Source organism: Panicum virgatum, chromosome 6N (assembly GCF_016808335.1).
Source record: "Panicum virgatum strain AP13 chromosome 6N, P.virgatum_v5, whole genome shotgun sequence".
Taxonomy (NCBI): domain Eukaryota; kingdom Viridiplantae; phylum Streptophyta; class Magnoliopsida; order Poales; family Poaceae; genus Panicum; species Panicum virgatum.
This window is the reverse complement of record NC_053150.1, coordinates 22678288-22696919: the sequence shown is the minus strand read 5'-3', so window position 1 is coordinate 22696919 and position 18632 is coordinate 22678288. Positions and strand designations below refer to the sequence as shown.

The 18632-nt window shown below is 46.0% G+C and overlaps 1 non-coding gene across 1 annotated transcript; it reads right to left on the bottom strand.

The window, feature by feature from the left end:
* Positions 1-7060: 7060 nt before the first annotated feature.
* On the bottom strand, positions 7061-7168 carry LOC120680328. Its single transcript, XR_005677599.1, has one exon. It is a non-coding gene; the product is annotated as a small nucleolar RNA R71 (small nucleolar RNA).
* Positions 7169-18632: the final 11464 nt, after the last annotated feature.

Here is an 18632-nt window from a genome sequence, read left to right as displayed (position 1 = left end):
CGTCCAAGATGCACTTGCCCGAGGTGCCGTTGAGAATGCCGACGAGCGTCACACCCGTCTTTTATATCATTGCGACGAGGACGCCGCATAATCTAAGTATGGGGGGGGGAGGTGTGATGGCTCCTAGATTAAATTTTGGTCTTTGTTTACTCAAAAGTTCGTCGTGTTGTGTGCTTTATTTTTCGCATGTGTGAGAGTCATAGTTTAGCATTGTGTGCTTTATTTTTCGCATGTGTGAGAGTGAGTCTTAAATTAGTGTTGAGTCATGAAAACAAAATAAAAAGAGTCTTTGTTTTTGTTGGATCGTGCAATTTTATTTATGCATTCAGTTTTACTTTATTTTCTTTAAAGCAATTGTTCACGAGCGTTGTCATGAAATTATTTCGTATTTGGGGAGCTTAGTAGATTATTTGTCCATGTTAATACCCACACTTAAGCTTTGATCTAGCGCTTGGGTTTGATTACACTTGCGAGTAAGGCATGATTTGGAGGACTTTAATTTCACAAAAATAATAAAACCCCTACAAACATAAGGTTTATCAAGTTCTTGGCAAGTTGAGAGTAAAAATCCTATCATCCACAAGCTATATTCGTTCCACCATAAGTATTGGATGTACATTGAGTTGAGTTAGGATTTCTTTCTCTTGGGAGTTTTAATTTCGAGCAATGATCATGTCCGTATTTTTCATCTCTGAATTGCTAGCCCTGTCAATATTCGGTAATGAGAATTCCTCATTGGAACAACTCATGAGATCTACCGGATTCCAAAACCCGAACCCGAGATTATCTTGTTTATTATCGTCTTCCTTGAGCACAACCCAATTATGAGGATACGTTCTGTTTCTGCGCATGATTTGTATAAAACATAATTTTGGGATGAAGAAAGGAAGGAGTATTCGAAAGATGGAGCGAATCCGACCATGGGAAAGCCCCAGGCCGGCCGGCCTACACCTCTTGAGCCGGCTGGCCTAGGCCCCTCTGGCCTCGGCTCGGGCTCCAAAAACTCAGGGAGCCACTTTGGAGAATTGTCTATCTATGTTTTATAGAAAGTGTCCTATGAAAAGGTTCGGAGAAGAGAAAGAAAATTCGGGAGAAAGAAAGAAAGGAAAAAAATGTATGAGAAGAAAAAAAATAAATGAAGGGATTCTATGGTTAGAGAAGTGCAAAGAGATATCACCTTGTTGTTTGAGAACAATATCCTCAATTCCAACCATGTGCAATCCGACAACGAGGACGATGCTTGTGCCTTGAAGTCAATATTTTTGTATGCCTTTGCACATGTCCATCATTCTAAATCCTTCTTACCCTTGAACCCTTTACATTATGAAGAAACTCTCATGATCATTGGCTCGGAAGGTAAGCAATCATTAGAAGGTTTTCTTAATTTGACAATATATGTATACACTTTGCTAAGCCTCACCTATAGCCCCACTTTACAGTTGAGAGACTTTTGGGAGATGAGAGTTTGCAAATAATAATAGGATAGCCACCTATATTGAGAGACATGAAAGGACTTGTGCAAGAATTTTTGGTATAACCTTTGTTGCAGGGTATTTTGTTTCTTAAATAAAAAAAGAGAGAAAAACCTCCAAGGATGGCAAGAAAAGCAAGTGTTGTCGATATTCGAGTTGCCGGCTAAAGGTAAGAGTTGTGGAGTAATATTGGATGAGTTTTTAAACGCCCATGATATGATTATCCTCGCTGCTCCTCTGACCTTTGTTTGAGGAAATATTGTTAGACTTGTTTGCATAAGTAAATTTTGCAGTTCGAGAACTCTTGAGCAACCCATGGAAGGACTTGATGATTTGATTTGCTCGAGGACGAGCAAAAGCTAAGCATGGGGGGAATGTTGGCGCTCCTTAAGTATCCATTTTATTATATAATTAGGAGTTGTTTTGGTAAATTCTTCGGGATGATTCATGTACTAACCCGCCACTTGGCACCCGAACTTGACCATTTTCGATTTTGTCCTAGATTTTGGAGCATGTTGTATTTTGACAGGAATTGGGACATTTTTGGAGATGTTTTGACGCATGGTTACAACTGGGCTAAGATGAGGAATAAAAGGAAGAATCAACACAGCAAAAGATGGGACCGAAAGGGGCCAGAAAAGGCCCAGGCCGGCCGGCCTGGAGTCCTTGGGCCGGCCGGCCTAGCCCTTTTCGGAGCCCAATCGGTCTCGGTTTTCTTCGGCACGAAGTATGCGTCAACCCTAATCTATGTTTTACCAAAACCACCGACCATGTCTGCCTATAAATACCCCGAAGCCGCCGTCAAAAAAGGGAGATCGGAGGAGGGCAGCAGAAAAGATCGCAGAGATCACAGAGAAGAGCATCCAGAGATACATTCGAGTTAGACACAAGAGAAAGGCGACACCGGAGGCCTCATCGTCCCTCGGCGCCGCTGCAAGTTGGAGGACAGCAAGGGATCCATCCCTTGCCGGAGATTTCGTCACCATGATCGACTACGCTTCGCTTAGCTTCATGGGGTAAAGTCCTCGTTTGTTCATGGGGTTGTAAGGAGATCTTGAGTTGTAATTGCCGAATCCTTTATGAGATTGATCTATCACGATTCTTGTTGATGATGCTTTGATGCCTAATAGTTCGCGACTTGGCTTTGAGTTTGCTTTGCTCTTGCATGGTTTACTTAGATTACATCAACTATCGTGTTCTTGTTGATTCGTTACCAATTATCCTCGTGTAGTGACAGTATGCGGGAGGGAAAGGTTTTGATCTTGGAACACACCTTTGGTAGATTAGATCTGTTCTTCGTTGCTTGGCGATTACATCTCTAGTGATCCTAGACCCTATGGACAAATGCTCTTCATATCTTGTGCACACATCTATCATTGCTCACTAGTCTAGATTAGATTAGATTGGTTAGATTAGATCTATTTCACACTCAATCATTCAATATAGATCTTTTACTAACATCATTAGTGCTTAGTTAAGCATAGTAATACACTTGTTCCGTGGATTGATAAACCTTGGGGGAATACTCTAAGGGAAAAGCTATACACGATCCGTGCACTTGCGGTACGTAAATTGGCGCTTTAAAAAGCGTCAACAGCTGGGTACTCGAATACTAGAGGCATGGACTATAGCCTCTTTGTCACACTCAAAGGACTCGAGGAGGTCCCCGGGTAGGGAAAGGACTCCTGTGTTGCCTGGCATCTTGAGGAGTAGGTAGACATAGTGGGGCACATCCATGAACTTGGCCAGTGCCGGTCTTCCCAAGATGGCATGGTAGGAAGATTCAAAGTCGGCTACTTCGAACTTTATACACTCTGTCCGGAAGTTTTGCTCCGTACCGAATGTGACTGGGAGGGTAACCAAGCCAATTGGTGTAGAGGAGTTTCCTGGAATGATGCCATAGAAGGGGGCTTTACTCGGCATGAGCAAGCTCATGTAGTTGAGGCCCATCTTCATTAATGTGCTTGCGAAGATCAGGTTGAGCCCACTTCCTCCGTCGATAAGTACTCGAGTGAGTTTGGATCCTTGGACGATAGGATGGAGTACCAGTGGAAACTTTCCTGGTTCAGAGAAGCTGGTCCATTGGTTCTCCCTGGAGAAGGTAATGGGGTCCTCACTGTATTTCAAGGGTCTCTAAATTGCAGGCTCGTCTGAGAGGATCTCCCTGAGTAGCAGCTTGTGAGCAAGCTTGGAAAAGCTTGGATCCCCTCCAAATATGACATTGACCATGTTTTCGGGCTTCTAGAACCCATCGGGGTCTTTCTTTTCATCGTCTTCGTCCTCCTTGTTGGGCTTCTTCTTGGGTGCATCTGGCAATGGGGACTGGAAAGACTTGCATATAATTGTGCACTCGAACATCGAGTGGTTGCTCTTGGGGTGGATTGGGCACCTTTTGTTGTGGAGGATCTTATCAACCTAATCCTGAGGTTTTCCTGTCTTCTTGCCACGCAGGGTGCGATCCATGGTGCCGACAGTATCATCTGGCTTGCGCTTACGCGCAGGATCCCGCTAGTTGCTGGTGCCTCTCGATCGTTGTTGCACTTCCCGTTATCGCCATTGTTACAGCGGGGAAAACTAATGTGCTCTTGTTCCTCTTCGTCTGCCTAGCGTTGCATCATGTCGCGTAGTTCTACCACCGTTTTGGGGTGGTTACGCCCAAAGTCACGATAAAGTGATTGGGTGGTGATGCAATCATGGAAGTAGTGGATGACGTCCTCATCAGAGACGTTGGCGATGGTTGCCCTTGTGTCAAAGAAGCGCTTGACGTAGGACCCGACCGTGTTGTAGTAGGACTCCGACAGTACTCAAAGGAACCTGCTTGTATTGTGTCAAAGAAGCACTTGACATAGGGTATTACGCACCTCGCGGCCAGAACCTATCTAAATCCTTGTGTTCCTTGCACCATCGTGTTCCAGAGCTAGTCAATCCCTTGCCTACAATCCTACTGCTAAGGGTATCCCTGAGCAGGCTTGGCGGTAAACACCGACAGCTGGCGCGCAAGGTAGGGGATTCGGCGGGTTCATCGGCGAATTCGATGGCCACCTTCGCTTTCAGCACCATGGCATTTCCCCAAGGCGCCACCTACATTTTTGGCTCATGGGTCTGGGTCGCCAACGGCTCAGTCGGCTTTGACAGTCACCTGGCCAACCCCATGGAGCTAGAGATGATCTCATCGGAAAGTTGCAATGCCATCGCCGCATCAGATGATCATGGTGACATGCTGCTTCCCGACCTTGCCAAAGATATCGAGCAGAAACTCGACAACAAATCAGGTTCCACTCGGACTGAGATTGATCTCAGCCCGAATTCTACTCGGGTTGAGACTCTCCTTGCCCGACCCATCTACTCTTCCTACGAAGCTAGCTTGGATCAGACTCTATGCGCCGAGAACTTCTCTGCCACCGCTAACCAGCGGGCACCCATTTTTGACATATACTCAGATTCATATGAGTCATCCCATGACAATCTGGATCCGATCATCGATGCGCTGGCAAAAATCCAACTCAAATCCTGCCATGGTTACTCACTTGCAGAACTACTCGACAGTCTTCGAGAAGTCGCCAGCATTGATGATCTTCTGTTTCAACATGGTACTCCCCTCACACCCATACGGGAAACTAGATCTGCAGGAACTGAACTAGCCAATTATGAATCGGACCTCGAGAACTACACCCCGGAGCGTCAAGTTTTCGTGATCAATCGGCAAGATGTGGGCGCCCCAAGTCAACATGATCCTAACAAGACCCCAGATCAGATTTCTGAGGATGATCTGATTGAGAACGCCCCACAAGATGAGGATAAAGCTTCTCGAACCGCCCGCAGAGCAAGGAATCAATGCAGGGAAAGAGCGCAGGGCTCGAGCTGTGTAACATGCTCGAATTAAACCATGTGATCTTAACCGGGAATTCGACAACGCAGCAGATCCAATCTTGAACACTCCCATAGTAGCAATGGCAGAAGCTACCGTGCGCCTCATGCAACTACCACGAAATCCAGAGATAGAATGCATAATACAACTCACTCGCTACGCTGTCGAACAACTCGAGTGACAAAATCCTTTGTCCTCACTTCATGGCACCCGATCTAGGGCTACGGCATCAGTAGCCCCACAAACAAGTCGCACTCCGGGAGGTCATCACCGTCAACAACAACAACAACACAACCAAAGAAACCAAGAGGAGCAAGAAGTCGCCAGCGGCCAACGTCCTAGGGGTGGACGACCCGCAGCAAACCAAGCTCCAAGGCCTCAAAAGAACCGCAACAATGTTGACGGCCATAAATTCACATTCTAAGCCGTCAACTTCTCGGAAATAACATGAGCTTTACACTATGTTCCATTCATATTCCATTTATTTCTAACGAGTTCCACCAGTTTTGGATGAGTCCTGATTGCAGGAGCAGGTGTACCAAAATTGGGCAAATTTGGGCAAAAACCCAGGTCGACCGGCCTCTCCTAGGCCGGCCGGCCTGGCACCTCTAAAGACATGACCCCGGCTTCGAACCAGTGGCAATGTGACATGTTCAAGGGGCTCAGAGTCGAGGGTTGGGCCTTGGTTCAATTGGATACTCCGAAAGGCTTCAACATCCATACAAAGAACTACAAGACAGCCCAATATCAAAAGAAATTCAGCAACCCACTTTCTTGGAGATTGTACAAAGGCAGAGCAAAGTCCCGGCAAAACCAGAGGCCGAGATGGGCTAGAGGGAGGCCGGCCGGCCTCCCCTAGGCCGGCCGGCCTAGCAACTGCAGCAATCGGGCAAACCCAACTGTCAACCGACTCCAGGAAGGGATCAGAGCCGTTGTCCGAAAGGCGGCGGCCACATGGCGGCAACCCCTGGCTGGCCGGCCTAGGGGAGGCCGGCCGGCACCACATGGAGGCCTCTCAGGCTGAGGTTTGGTGTGGAAGTTAAGCGCAACGAGATTACCTACTTCCAACTGATGCTACCTGTAGTAACCGCCAGAACTGACCCTGGGAGGGCTATAAAAGGAGGCACCATCCATCACTTCAACACACACCATTGGAGCTCTTCTCTTCCACTTGTACTTTCTAGAGTAGGTTAGTAGCTTGGGAGTTAGAGTCGAGTCGAGCTTGCTCTAGATTCTGGAGTCGTTGGAAGTCTGGTATAGCTATTGTATCTTTCTTCTGACTTTATTAATATAAGTTATCTTCTTTTTTATGATTTTGCTTTACTTTCCGTAGTCTTTCATTTACTCAAGTCTGAGGTTCAGTTTGAGCACGGAAGTTGTCCTTTAGTTTAGGCTAAGTTATCTTTCTTAGTAATCGGGAACTTATCTTATGGATTTTCTCGCCCAGACTAGAGTATCTCAAGTTAGTGCTCTAGGTTGAGGGGGATTTCTCTCGAAGGCCTCGAGAGAAATCCTAACACCGAGTGCAGACGTGGTGTCTGACCTTAGTGTTAGCTAGAATACGGGGTGTTGCGGCTAACGCCATCAGGCTCCGTCTGTTTTCTTTCTCCCTCCTAGGGAAGGTGAAACAATGGTTTTATCAGAACAAGGAAGCCGTCAGCACGTGGGACAAGTGTTCCACGGCGTTCCTTGCTAAGTTCTTCCCGTTGGGAAAAACCAATTCCTTGCATGGAAGAATTTCAAGTTTCTAGCAGACGGGGATGGAATCCATCCCAGAAGCTTGGGAAAGGTTGCAATAGTACATGCTCGCCTGTCCTCATCATGGGATGGACGAGTGGCTCGTGCTCCAAAGCTTCTACAACAGGCTAACAACAACATCCAGAGCCCATCTTGATGCTGCTACTGGAGGAGCCTATCTCGACCTGACAATTGCCAAGGCTACGGCCATAATCGAGAAGATGGTCTGGAACGAGGAGTGTTCCCAGCCCAGAACAAAAGGTAGAATGCATACCGTCAAGGAGACAGACATGCTCGCCGCAAAGCTGGACCTCCTACTGAAGAAGTTCGAAGAAGGGAATCGGCAACAGTTGTCTGTTCTCATCCATGCCATGTACTCGTACTTTAAGTATGAAGTTTGTGGTGAAGGTGGACACTCGGGGAATGACTGCCCCGAGACCCGTGAAGATGCAGCTTACATCAACAACAACACCGGGTTCCGTCCACAAGGAGGCCAAGGGTGGGGTCAGACACGCCCACCATTCCAAGGAGGAGGTAACAATTTCAACTCAAATTTCAATTTGAATTTCAATTCAAACCAACCCTCCTTGAGAGATCTTGTTTTTGGCCAAGCTAAAATCAACGAGTCTTTAAACAAAAAGCTTGCTGCCAATGATAAAATTTTGGAAAGTATACATGCTAAAGTTGAAACACTTTATTCTGCTCATAAAAATCAATTAAGTTTCAAAAAAATGATAGAAACTCAATTGGCTCAATTAGCTACTGCTGCTCCTGTCTCTGAGAACGGGAAGATCCCGGGGCAACCCGAATCTCCCGTTGAAACTGTAAATATGGTGTCTACCGGGTGGGGCAACCTTCCTCGACAGACTTCTTGAACTAACCATGCAGGCAGGTCCAATCCCCCAAGGAACGACATTTGGGACGGCATGGTGGCAGTAGTGCAAAAGGATCTAGGGGTCCGCATGATCAGCTGCTCGATCTACGTCAAGCACTTCGAGCAATGTCTATGCGATCTAGGGGCAAGCGTGAACACAATGCCCGATGTTATATACGAAGAACTCGATTATCCTGCTCTTTCCCCTACAACTATGCTCGTACAGCTTGCAGATTCGACAGTTCAATATCCCGAAGGGATAGCCAAACATGTTTTCATATGAGTACGAGATTCCTTCATCATTGCCGATTTTGTGGTAATGGACATAGAAGGCGACCTTGGAGTCGACCTCGTACTTGGTCGACCCTTCCTAAGGTCCGCCAAGGCAAGAATCAACGTCGGAAGGGGAGAAATCTGTTTCCGCATCGAGAAGGAGGACATGTTCTTCAAGCTTCAAACAGAGGGAAGAGCAGCACATCCTGAACCGACAGGATGATGAAGGGCAGGCAATTTGGGATGCACCAGAATCCCCACTACCAAGACCTACGACCACAAGATCAAAGAGAAGACGTTCAAAGAAGATGTGGCGTAAGGTCGCAAGCTCGTTCTCGTCCAATTCTCTAGGACGAGCCGAGCAATGGTGAACCATAGCAGGAGAAAGGTCCCGCTTGTCAGACTCTAAACGACGAGCCCTTGCCGAAGGTAAATCAGTACATATCTCATATTTACCCTCCATCATTTTGCTTTTCTCGACTTTTTTCGATTTTTCCCACTGCATATTTGAATTTTCAAAACAACCTTGCATGCTAGAAACTTTTCTAGCACCTTTTCTATTTTTCACAAAAATCCAAAAATATTTCCGAGCATGAAAATCCTTTGAAAAATAATTTTGAACATCTTTTCGAAGCAAAGTTTGGCCGGCACCAAAGTTATAAAAGTTTTTTACCGTTAGAAGGACAGTGGGCCCTGGCTGTCAGCAGGGTGGCCCACCTAGGGTTCGGCCGAACCCTAGGGTCGGCCAGCCCCCTGCCAACGGCTAGTGGGCCCAGCCTTTTCCAATGGTCACTAGCCGTTGAGCCTGGTCTCTCCCAACGGTGCCCGGCCATTCTCCCTTTAAATAGAGGACGAGGTGTGAGTTTTGAGCTCTCACACTCAACTCTCATTCACTCACTCCCTCTCAAACTCTCTCAAACTTTGCTCTCGGGTTTTCATTAGATTTTTGCTCAAAATTTGAATTCAAGAGACCTCTCTCTCTCATTTCTTTGCTGCAAGAAAGAAGGGCAACTCACGGGTAAGAACATTCAATTCGATTTCGCTAACGTAACCTGTTTTCGAGTTGCACTTGTTTTCATTCCATCAAGAAAGGCATAGGGTGGAAGGTCTCCGGTGCATTCAAGAAGATGACGGGTGGAAGTTCATCCCATTCTCGGGGTGGCTCAAGCTCGTACACACCGGAACCTACACCTACACCAAGCACGATGGACTACGAGGAAGGGGAACAATACGAAGAGATGCAAGCCGAGGTCATAGAGATTGATGCAGAAGATGCACCATACCTCGACTTGCGAGATGATCGTGAACGACAAGGCTATGCCATCCTCAAGAACAGAAGCTTCATCCACACCCGAGCATTCGATCCGGACCTCCTCAACAAAACAGGTATGTACGAAGACTTCTCAAACGTTTGGTATGAAATTGGATGGGATAACTTCGTTCCCGTTGAGGAGTATGGTTCTCGACTCCTCACCATCCAATTTCTTTGCACTCTACGGGAGATGGAAAACTGGGTTTACTTTTGACTTTTCGGGAAAAAATATTTGCTTTCTTGGAAAACTTTTGCTGGCCACCTAGATGTCAACAAATGCTGGCCTATTTCTCTGGACCAAGCTTGCCGAGGTTGTAATCGTCATGAGTTTTGGGGCCGGATTTCGGGTCAATTTGTCCATGGCAAGTTTGCACCTCGGTGCAGCGATATTCATAATCCAACTCTTCAGTTGATGCACAAGTGGTTGACCATCACTCTCTTTCCAAAAGATGATGTCCGACCCGTGCGCAACGATGAGTTGCTCATTCTCTATGCCATGGTCAACAAGATCAAAATCTCCCCCGCGCAAGCTTTGGTTAAGCAATGGCTTTTGAATTTCAAGAAGACGGGTCCTATTGAGTGCACTTCTTTGATTACTCGTATCGCTACACGTATTGGTGCCTTAGAGGGGAATTTTATTCCTTTCATTAAGGGCGACCGTGCGTATATCGACGAGGACTATTTGATCCAAGGTCACACACTTAAGAAAGGCCCGAATGACTCTTTGATTTTCTTTTACATGGACTATACAAATGAGATTCCGCTGCCCAATGCGGAGTTTCATTTGTACAATTGCCATTCGCTAACCATCCCTCTCGTTCCACGAGAAGGGGGTCGTAGGCATAGATCTTCTGGTTTGCCTGGCAGGAAGACAAGAAGCAGGACCAGAAGGGAGGCAGAGCCGACACCACCACCTTAGCTGCCACATCACTCATATCAACACGAGGCCGGTGATTCGTCATGGCACAGTGCCACCACTGAGGAGTGGACACGGCAAGCACCAGGCCGCCGGTCCACCAGTTCCAACTCTGGTGGAGCCCCGAACCTCATCAGAAGGACGTCTTCGTCCCGAGGTTTTGGTGCCATCACCCAGCAGCTAGGTGAGCTGCGGGTGCAGGGCGACAACATACAAGAGACGCTGAACCAACACATCGACAATACCCAAGCATGGCAGCGTCACACTGGCAAAAGACTCCACGACATGGAGCAGTCGCAGTTGCAGTGACAGGAGGAGTGGAGGGCGTACTGCCGCTGGACAGGTTTCAACCCCGATCAGCCGTAGTGAGCCTGAAGTTAGCTTGGGGGAGGACCCCCACGAGATGTAACTTGTATCATTTATCTTTACTGCTTTCATAACTTTGCATGAAACCCATAAAAATTTGCAAAATTAGAAAATCCATAAAAATTTGCATAACTAAAAACAAATAAAAATTTGCAAAACCTAGAAAATACCAAAAATATTTTCTTTAATATGTGTAGTAAGCATGGTGTAAGTTTTCCTTGTTGAGATGATGAATAGTTGCTCTGTTAATTTCCTTCATATGCTTAGTTACAACTTTATGCTCTACCTAGTTTTGAGTTTGGTGGCTAAAAATGTTCAAACCTTGAACTTGAAACTTGTGGGTAGCAAAAAGCATGATCCAAATCTAAGTTGTTGTGAGCTATGATATGGTTAAGTAGAGTTGCTATGATCTTCTCCTATGTGATACTTGACATCCGGAGTATTTAATTTTGAAAACACAAAAATACAATAAAGTTCCTCGATGATATGAAATTCCTATCCAAAGCCATATGTTAATTTTCATTGCAAACCCATCCACATATGCAACCTGCTATCTCATTGAGTTTTGTCAAATTGTTGTGACCCTTAGTGAGATTCATTTCATACTCCCATGATCAAGATCACGTACATGTTTCCACCACATGCTATGCTTCTACACTAGAAGTAAGCACATATCCATCCACAAAATAAAACTCCATGTCTATGTATGACACCTCTCTCTCAAAAATATGCCAAGGATATAGGGCTATGCAAATAGAAAATAAAAGATGCATACCCAAAGAAGGTATGCCACATGCTTAGGCATGTCAAAAAAAGAAAGAATAGAAAGATGCATACCCAAAGAAGGTATGCCACATACTTAGGCATGTCAAAAAAAAAAGATATGAGAAAGATAGCCCCTTATCCAAAACAAAAGAAAAAGAGAGATGGTGCATACAAAGGAGTTCATACACCATCCACCAAAAATATCCACACACTTGCACATCTTGATCAAGGTTTATGACTTATTTCTCCTTTGGATCCGGTCTTTGACTTAGCAAAATATGAGAAGCAAGTGTGCCTTCAAATCCTCCATACCTACAGCTCCACAAAACAGCCATTAGAGATAGGTTGAGGAAGAAAGGCACAATAAAAAAGCTTTGGTAAGGAATCATACACATTGAGCAATCCGAGAGATCATCCGAGGAACTTTATAAATCTCTTTTGAAATTTTTTTTACAAAACCTCTAGATTGACAGTTGAGCTAAAGAGAAAAGAAATATGAGCACTCTATGATACCGTTCTGACTCTCAACCGCCAAAGATGAGGTGAAGCTATAAGCTCCATAGGAGGAAGGTAAGAGGTAAGAACAAAAGGCCAACTTATTCAAAATCAAGGTAAGAAGCATTCGGTTGTGCCTAAGTATGAGTTGGAAATTCAATATTGTAGCAACTCCTGATCAACAATGAGCGCCTTGTTTTGCTCAGGGACGAGCAAAAGGCTAGCTTGGGGGTGTTGTTGATGGTCGTTAAGTGCGAAATATGACCGTCAACTATACTCATTAAAGAAGGAAAATTATACCTCTTACTCGCATATTTGTATCACTAACCTAGCTCCATAGTTGTTTTCGAGAACTTAAGATTTGAGGAGCACAAGTCCGGAATAAGACGAAAACATGACGAATCTTATCCTCCCAATGGCGGTTTGGCATGTTTCCATACAAGGAGATGGCGGGAACCGACCTCTCAAGCCATAAAAGGGGCCTCCCACCACTCACACCATACACACCACTTGGAAGCCTCTCTCTCTCTACAATCTCTTGTGACTTGTACTCCTTAGGGTAGTGGAGCTAGGCTAGTAATTCATCTCTTAGCGAATCCAGTCGTCCTCGAGGTCGGCGAGCAATCCTCGGCCTTTGGTATGGCTTTGTATTTCGACTTTATACTATTCATTCAGAGTTCGTTCTTGGTTATCTTGCTATGTTCATAGCTTGCTTAGTCTTGATTAGTGTTTATCCAAGTTATAGTAGTTGCATGCTTAGACCAGATGATCTGGGTAAGGATATCGGTTCGTTGTGCTTTCGGGCTTGCCTTAGCATCTTACATGTCCATCCGAAGGGTGGGGGACCCGGGGGTGCTAGGGTAGTGACCTCATACACAGGCATGGTGCCCGGGTATGCGGGATCCTTCGGATATGACCGTGCTCCATGGTGTGACTGGGGTAGACCGCAGGTGGTGACAGCCCTGTCGGTCCACCGGGAAGCTGCTTCTCGGTTAGCGTACTCCCCGACGTTTGGGTACGGTGTAGGAGTTCATGCAAAGATGAAACAGGACTGGATGTTCTCCAGTGCGGGTCATTCTCCCCGATGTCCCTAATTTCCTGGCACCTGCAGCTCTAAGCAATGTGGCTAACGTAACTTATCCGCTAACATGAATAGTATACTAGGAATCTTTGCCTATGCTCCCACTAAACTTAGGATTGCTTGTTTATTCTTTATTCATGAGAGTTGGCTGTCCTGTGTGTGTCACATTACCCCTGATTATCATTCATTTATCACTTACCCCTTTATAGTCAGTGGTCTTCATCTTGCTCATACGTGTCATGCTTATGTAACTAAGTAAATACACTTTACACAACCTAGCCGTCTCTTGGGAAAATATAAATAACGATACCCTGAATACTTCTGGGTGAAATGCTACAACGGTATATCCATGCACTTGCGGATCCTTCTATTAACGTTAATACATACCACACGGCATCTTCGAGGCGCCATTGCTAGGAACTAACCACTCCTAGTGATGACGCTAAGAAATGCCAACAATCATGTGCACATGAATGAAGTGGTCAAGACTGATGAAGGTTCGGTACTCATCCATCGCGGGCACATATGCGACTTGTGCATTCTCAAAAACACCGACATACCGAGCAATGCGGGTGACTAGTGAGGTTATATCGATGGGAGATTTGCACGTGATCATTTTCTGCCATTATGCGACCATGCCCATGACAGGTGAGTAGCGAATCTTCTTTGCATAGCGAACATGCACATGAGCTCTGAGGAGCTACACAGCCTGAGGTCTTCTTGGGAAAAGACTACCATAGCGAGGTACTTGGCTAGGACTCTCAGAGTTGGATTATAGATAGAAACTATGCTGTTCTTACTACTCACTGGTTCATCTGAGATTTCTTTCCACCAAGCACTATAGTCATAATCATGTTCGTCTATTAATGCAGTAGCCTCTAAGGTGCATTTCTTACTAAACCCCAGTACATTACTCATTGATTGGCATTTCAAAGAACTCGTTGAAAAAATGGAAGTGGATTTTAGTTTCTTTTCCAATGGTTTCAACATGCAGTCTTGTTAAAATTTCCATGGTGAGAAGGTGCAAACCTGGTTCGGTGATGTCGGCGAAGCGCGACCATCCCACGGCCATGAATGCACAGTTCATGTCCTGACGGAGTCCCATCATCATGAGGAATTCTGTCTCAAACCGCTTGGTGTGGCTGTACGACTACCTCTTCAGCTGCTCGAGGGCATCCCGCTCGTAATCAGTCCAGACTACGATCTACGACCATACTCAGAACTCTGATTTTGAGGTGGGGCCTTGGGACTGCTGGAGAGGGAGGGGCTTCCCCCTCTTCTTCCTGGGACCGTGACGGTCGGCAGACTGTGTTCATCGACTTGTCATCCCGAGAGGCCGACGATGCTCGCAAACTCGGAGATCGGGTTGACGAGCTTAGCTTCTTCACCTTGTTCCGGATGATCCCCCAGACCGACATGTCTCTTGCAAAAGATTAGTGCAAAGAAAATGCAGGGAAGAATAATCGGAAGGGTCAGTGGTTAGTCGTTCCTATGGGGATAAATCCACCACAAATCATTCTTCGTTCAGAGCTTTGATTTATTCAATGGGAAATATTTTTGTGATCTTCATTTTAGTGGAGAGTTACTACTAATTTTATTCGATTAGTGCTGAGCTAATCCCAGCACTACTACTAAATTTAATGGGGTTTAGTACTTGAGTACTTTACTTAATTAACTCAAAAGAGCTTCATTAAGCAAGAACACTCAGAAGAGAGAAGAGAGAAAATGTGCTTAGGGGAGTGACCTGCGTACTCAGATCGATGGTGCGAAGACAAATGACAGAGTGGCGGCTTTGATAAGTGCGTGCAGGGGCAGGACCGGCCAGCCTGTAGTGCACCGAGCGGCACTTCCCGCGGCCGTTCGTCGTCCACGTCATTTCCTAGGTGCTGGAGCTGCAGGTGCTTATGCTCTGGTATTGATGACACGACGGGAACGGTGGAGAGGCACTGGGCGGCCACGATGAGGCCGGCCGGCCTGCCCCCCTCTGCACGATGAGGGTGGTCGCTTTACTTTGCTCCCCGAGCACTCAAGGTCTTGGATTCCTGCTGCCCCCTGACCAAATGAGGAGAGGTGGGTCCAGCCGGCCTACACTTTGGCCTTTTTTATGCAATCTTTTAATTGATGCAAGAACTAAAATTTAAAATATTGTTTCAAAAATTTAAACATGCCATGGTTTGGAAAGAAAACAATGCAAGAACTAGCATTTATGCAAATGCAAGAATGGATACATACCATAGTTCTCATGGTGATAGCTCTAGTTTCAAGTCCGGAGCGGAATTCTCCATACCTCAGGTTTTGTTGTCGTCGCCGGATGGAGTTCCTGACGAAGACGCTTTTCTCCACCATTCTTTCTTGGTGGCAAATTTTTTTTATCGCTTTCACCTCCGATTCCTCGAATTCTCTACGAAGGATTCTTCATCTTGCGTTCCTGTAGTTGTGCACCCTGATCTCCTTGTCGATTCTTAGTCATTCTAAGAGCTCGGCAAGGATATCGATTGTAGGGGTTGATGGCTTCTTCTGCTCTTTCTCGGATTTCTTTCGGGTAAAAGTTCTAACCTGGGAACATTGTTTGACCTTCGGTGTGAAGGCGAACTTCTCCATCTGCCCATTGATGTTGAGCTGGATTTCTCCAGCTCCCACATTAATGTGTGCATTTGCGGTACTTAGGAACGGCCTTCTCAAAATGAGAGGGGTCTTGGCGTCGACTTCCATGTCGAGGATGACGAAATCAATGGGAATGAAGAAGTTTCAGATTTTCACCGGAATGTTCTCTACGATTCCCGCGGGGTAACGGACCATTTGGTCTGCTATCTACAAGCACATGGCAGTAGGGGCAAGCTCATGATAATTTAGTTTATCGTAAACTACCTTAGGCATGACGCTGATGCTTGCTCCCAGATTGCAAAGAGCGTGCGAAAAGTGTTGGCTCCCGATTGAACATGTGATTGTGGGGCATCCTGGATCCTTCTTCTTCTCTAGGAGAGGATCGAGTATAGCTGCACTACACTCCTCTATGAGTTGCACGACCTTGGTGGTGGGCAGGTTTCTCTTGTTCCCAAGTATATCCTTGATATACTTGGCATAGGTTGGGACCTGCATAGCGTCAAGAAGCGGTATATTGACATACAACTTCTTTATTACCTCGATGAACTTGCCGAATTGTTTGTCGGCCACCGGCTTCCTTATCCATTCCGGAAATGGTAAGGCAGTGGTATCATGAAACTCCCGTGAAGTCCTAGGGAGTTCCACGATTTCCTCCTAGGCAGCAGTTGTGTCAGACTCTTCGGGCTCCTCCTGATCTTCGTCTCCTCCAGAGGTATTGCTGGCGGGTACGACTTTTCGCCGAGATCCTGCATCTTTGGGATATGGTGGTTCCTACGTGGACTTACCTAACAGAATTTATGCCCTCTAGTTGTCCGGCCAAAGATTCTATGAATTTGTCATTAGCAAGAAATTTCTTACTAATGTTGTCATTAATCTGCTTCTGGCCATAAACTAGGTCTTTTAAAGTAGGCTGAAAATTGTTATTAAAATTCATACCTTGATGTTGACCGAAGGGGAGGTTGGGCTTGGAATTCCAACCCTGCTAAGGACGGAAGCCTAAGTTGTTGGAGTTGTTCGCTCCAACGAAGTGTGCTTCCTCCTGGGTAATCGGGCAAGAGTTGCCCGTATATCCAGTTTCTCCACGTGTCTCGCATGTCATCCGAGAGTCCATAACCTGGTTGGCCTCCTGGTTCGGAGACTACGGCTTCTTCATGAGAAGGTCCATCTTGGCAGCAAGCATATCAACACTATCAATATGATGAATTCCCTTGCGATGCTGTTGCTGCCTTTCTCCTTTCCAACTCTGGTGGGAAGCAATCTTCTCTACCAATGTTTTCAATATGTTGACGTTGAGCGAAAGGAAGGAACCCCCTGATGCTGCATCGATGAGCAGGTGGCTCTGTTGCACCCGCCCAACCGACTAGCCTCCGATGAAACTGAGGAATTTTTGCCCAAACATGTACCACATGTCTAGAGGGACCATATAGGAAAGTTCCATGCCGTGGTGGGGGCATGCTGCAATGTATTCCTGGAATCTCTCCCAAGCTTCTGGAATGGTTTCATCCAAAGACGGACATTATCCATCGTGGTACCTCTGAGGTTGATAGTGCTGCTCACTTCCAGGAAATTCTAGAGGTGAGCGTTGGCATCTTCGGATGCCTTTCCACAGAATGGACTCGCTTGAACCATGTTCACCAGTCCCGATTTGTGATCAAAGCCATCATTGCCTTGGTCATTGTTCAGTCCAGTAGGAATGTGGCTACTGGACGGGGCCGAGTACTGCCTGAGAATCTTGGCCATGGGTGTTGCTGAGACAGATAAACGAGGGTTCCAAGTGGGTTTATTCTGGGGTGGGACGACGCGGCGTCTCACAATTCACCCAATTCTCTGAGGATTCGGATCGAAGTTGGATGGTAGATCAAAACTGGTCATGCACTGCTCTGCATCGAATAAATAAGAGAGAGCAATGGTAAGCCCGCTAAAACTAGTGGTGATGAAATAGTAAAGTTTATCACTACTTCCCCGACAACAGCGCCAGAAATGCTTGTTGGTGTCTTTTGTGCTCCATCTGAATAGGTATTCTACAAATGCACAGAATCACCGGTGGAGCACTTCACCACAGAGTATTCCGGGGTATCGTGAAGTCCTCAGGGAAGCACTATGGTAAAGTGTATCATAAATTGTAGTGGCAACCTTTACTAAATCTATCAACCGAACAATAAAAGCAGGGGTAATCCAGATAACATGTTAGGATAAATGTCCAGTCTATGACTGTTTGACACACAGGAGGTTCTATACCTTAGAGAGGTAGCAGCTGAGAGGACAACGAACGAGAAAGGACTCCTGAAACACTTCTAAACTACTGAGCTAGCCTCACTAGAACTAATCTAAGCTTCTGTCTTGATGTCGACGCCTGGAGCTTACTTCGGCGGCTTAAGAGAAGGGCTCAGACAGGGATGAGAAGGGAGCCCGACGTCCTTCGGCACTACTTCTATGAAAATACCCGAACATGGTGGACTACGAGGGACGGACAAGGCTGTCACCACTTGCCGCCTACCACTGCGGTGCCGTGGGGTGGAACACACTTCCTATCTAGTACTGAATCAGGCACCACGTCTGCTCTCGATACTAGGATTTCTCTTGAGGCCTTCAAGAGAAATCCCCCTTAACCTAGTAAAATAACTTGAGTTACACTAGTACGGGCGAGAAAACCCGTAAGACAATCTCTGACAAGACAAGAGAGATAACTTAAACTGAACTAGAGGTAAACTACTCCCGCAGACAAGTACTAGTACTTGGGAAGATAAATAACTTGCGGAAAGTAAAGCTGACTCAAGTAAATAAAGAAGATTACTTATATTATAATAGTCAAAGGAAAAGATACAAAGAGCTTATACCGAGCTCCGATGACAACTCTGGATCCCCTAGA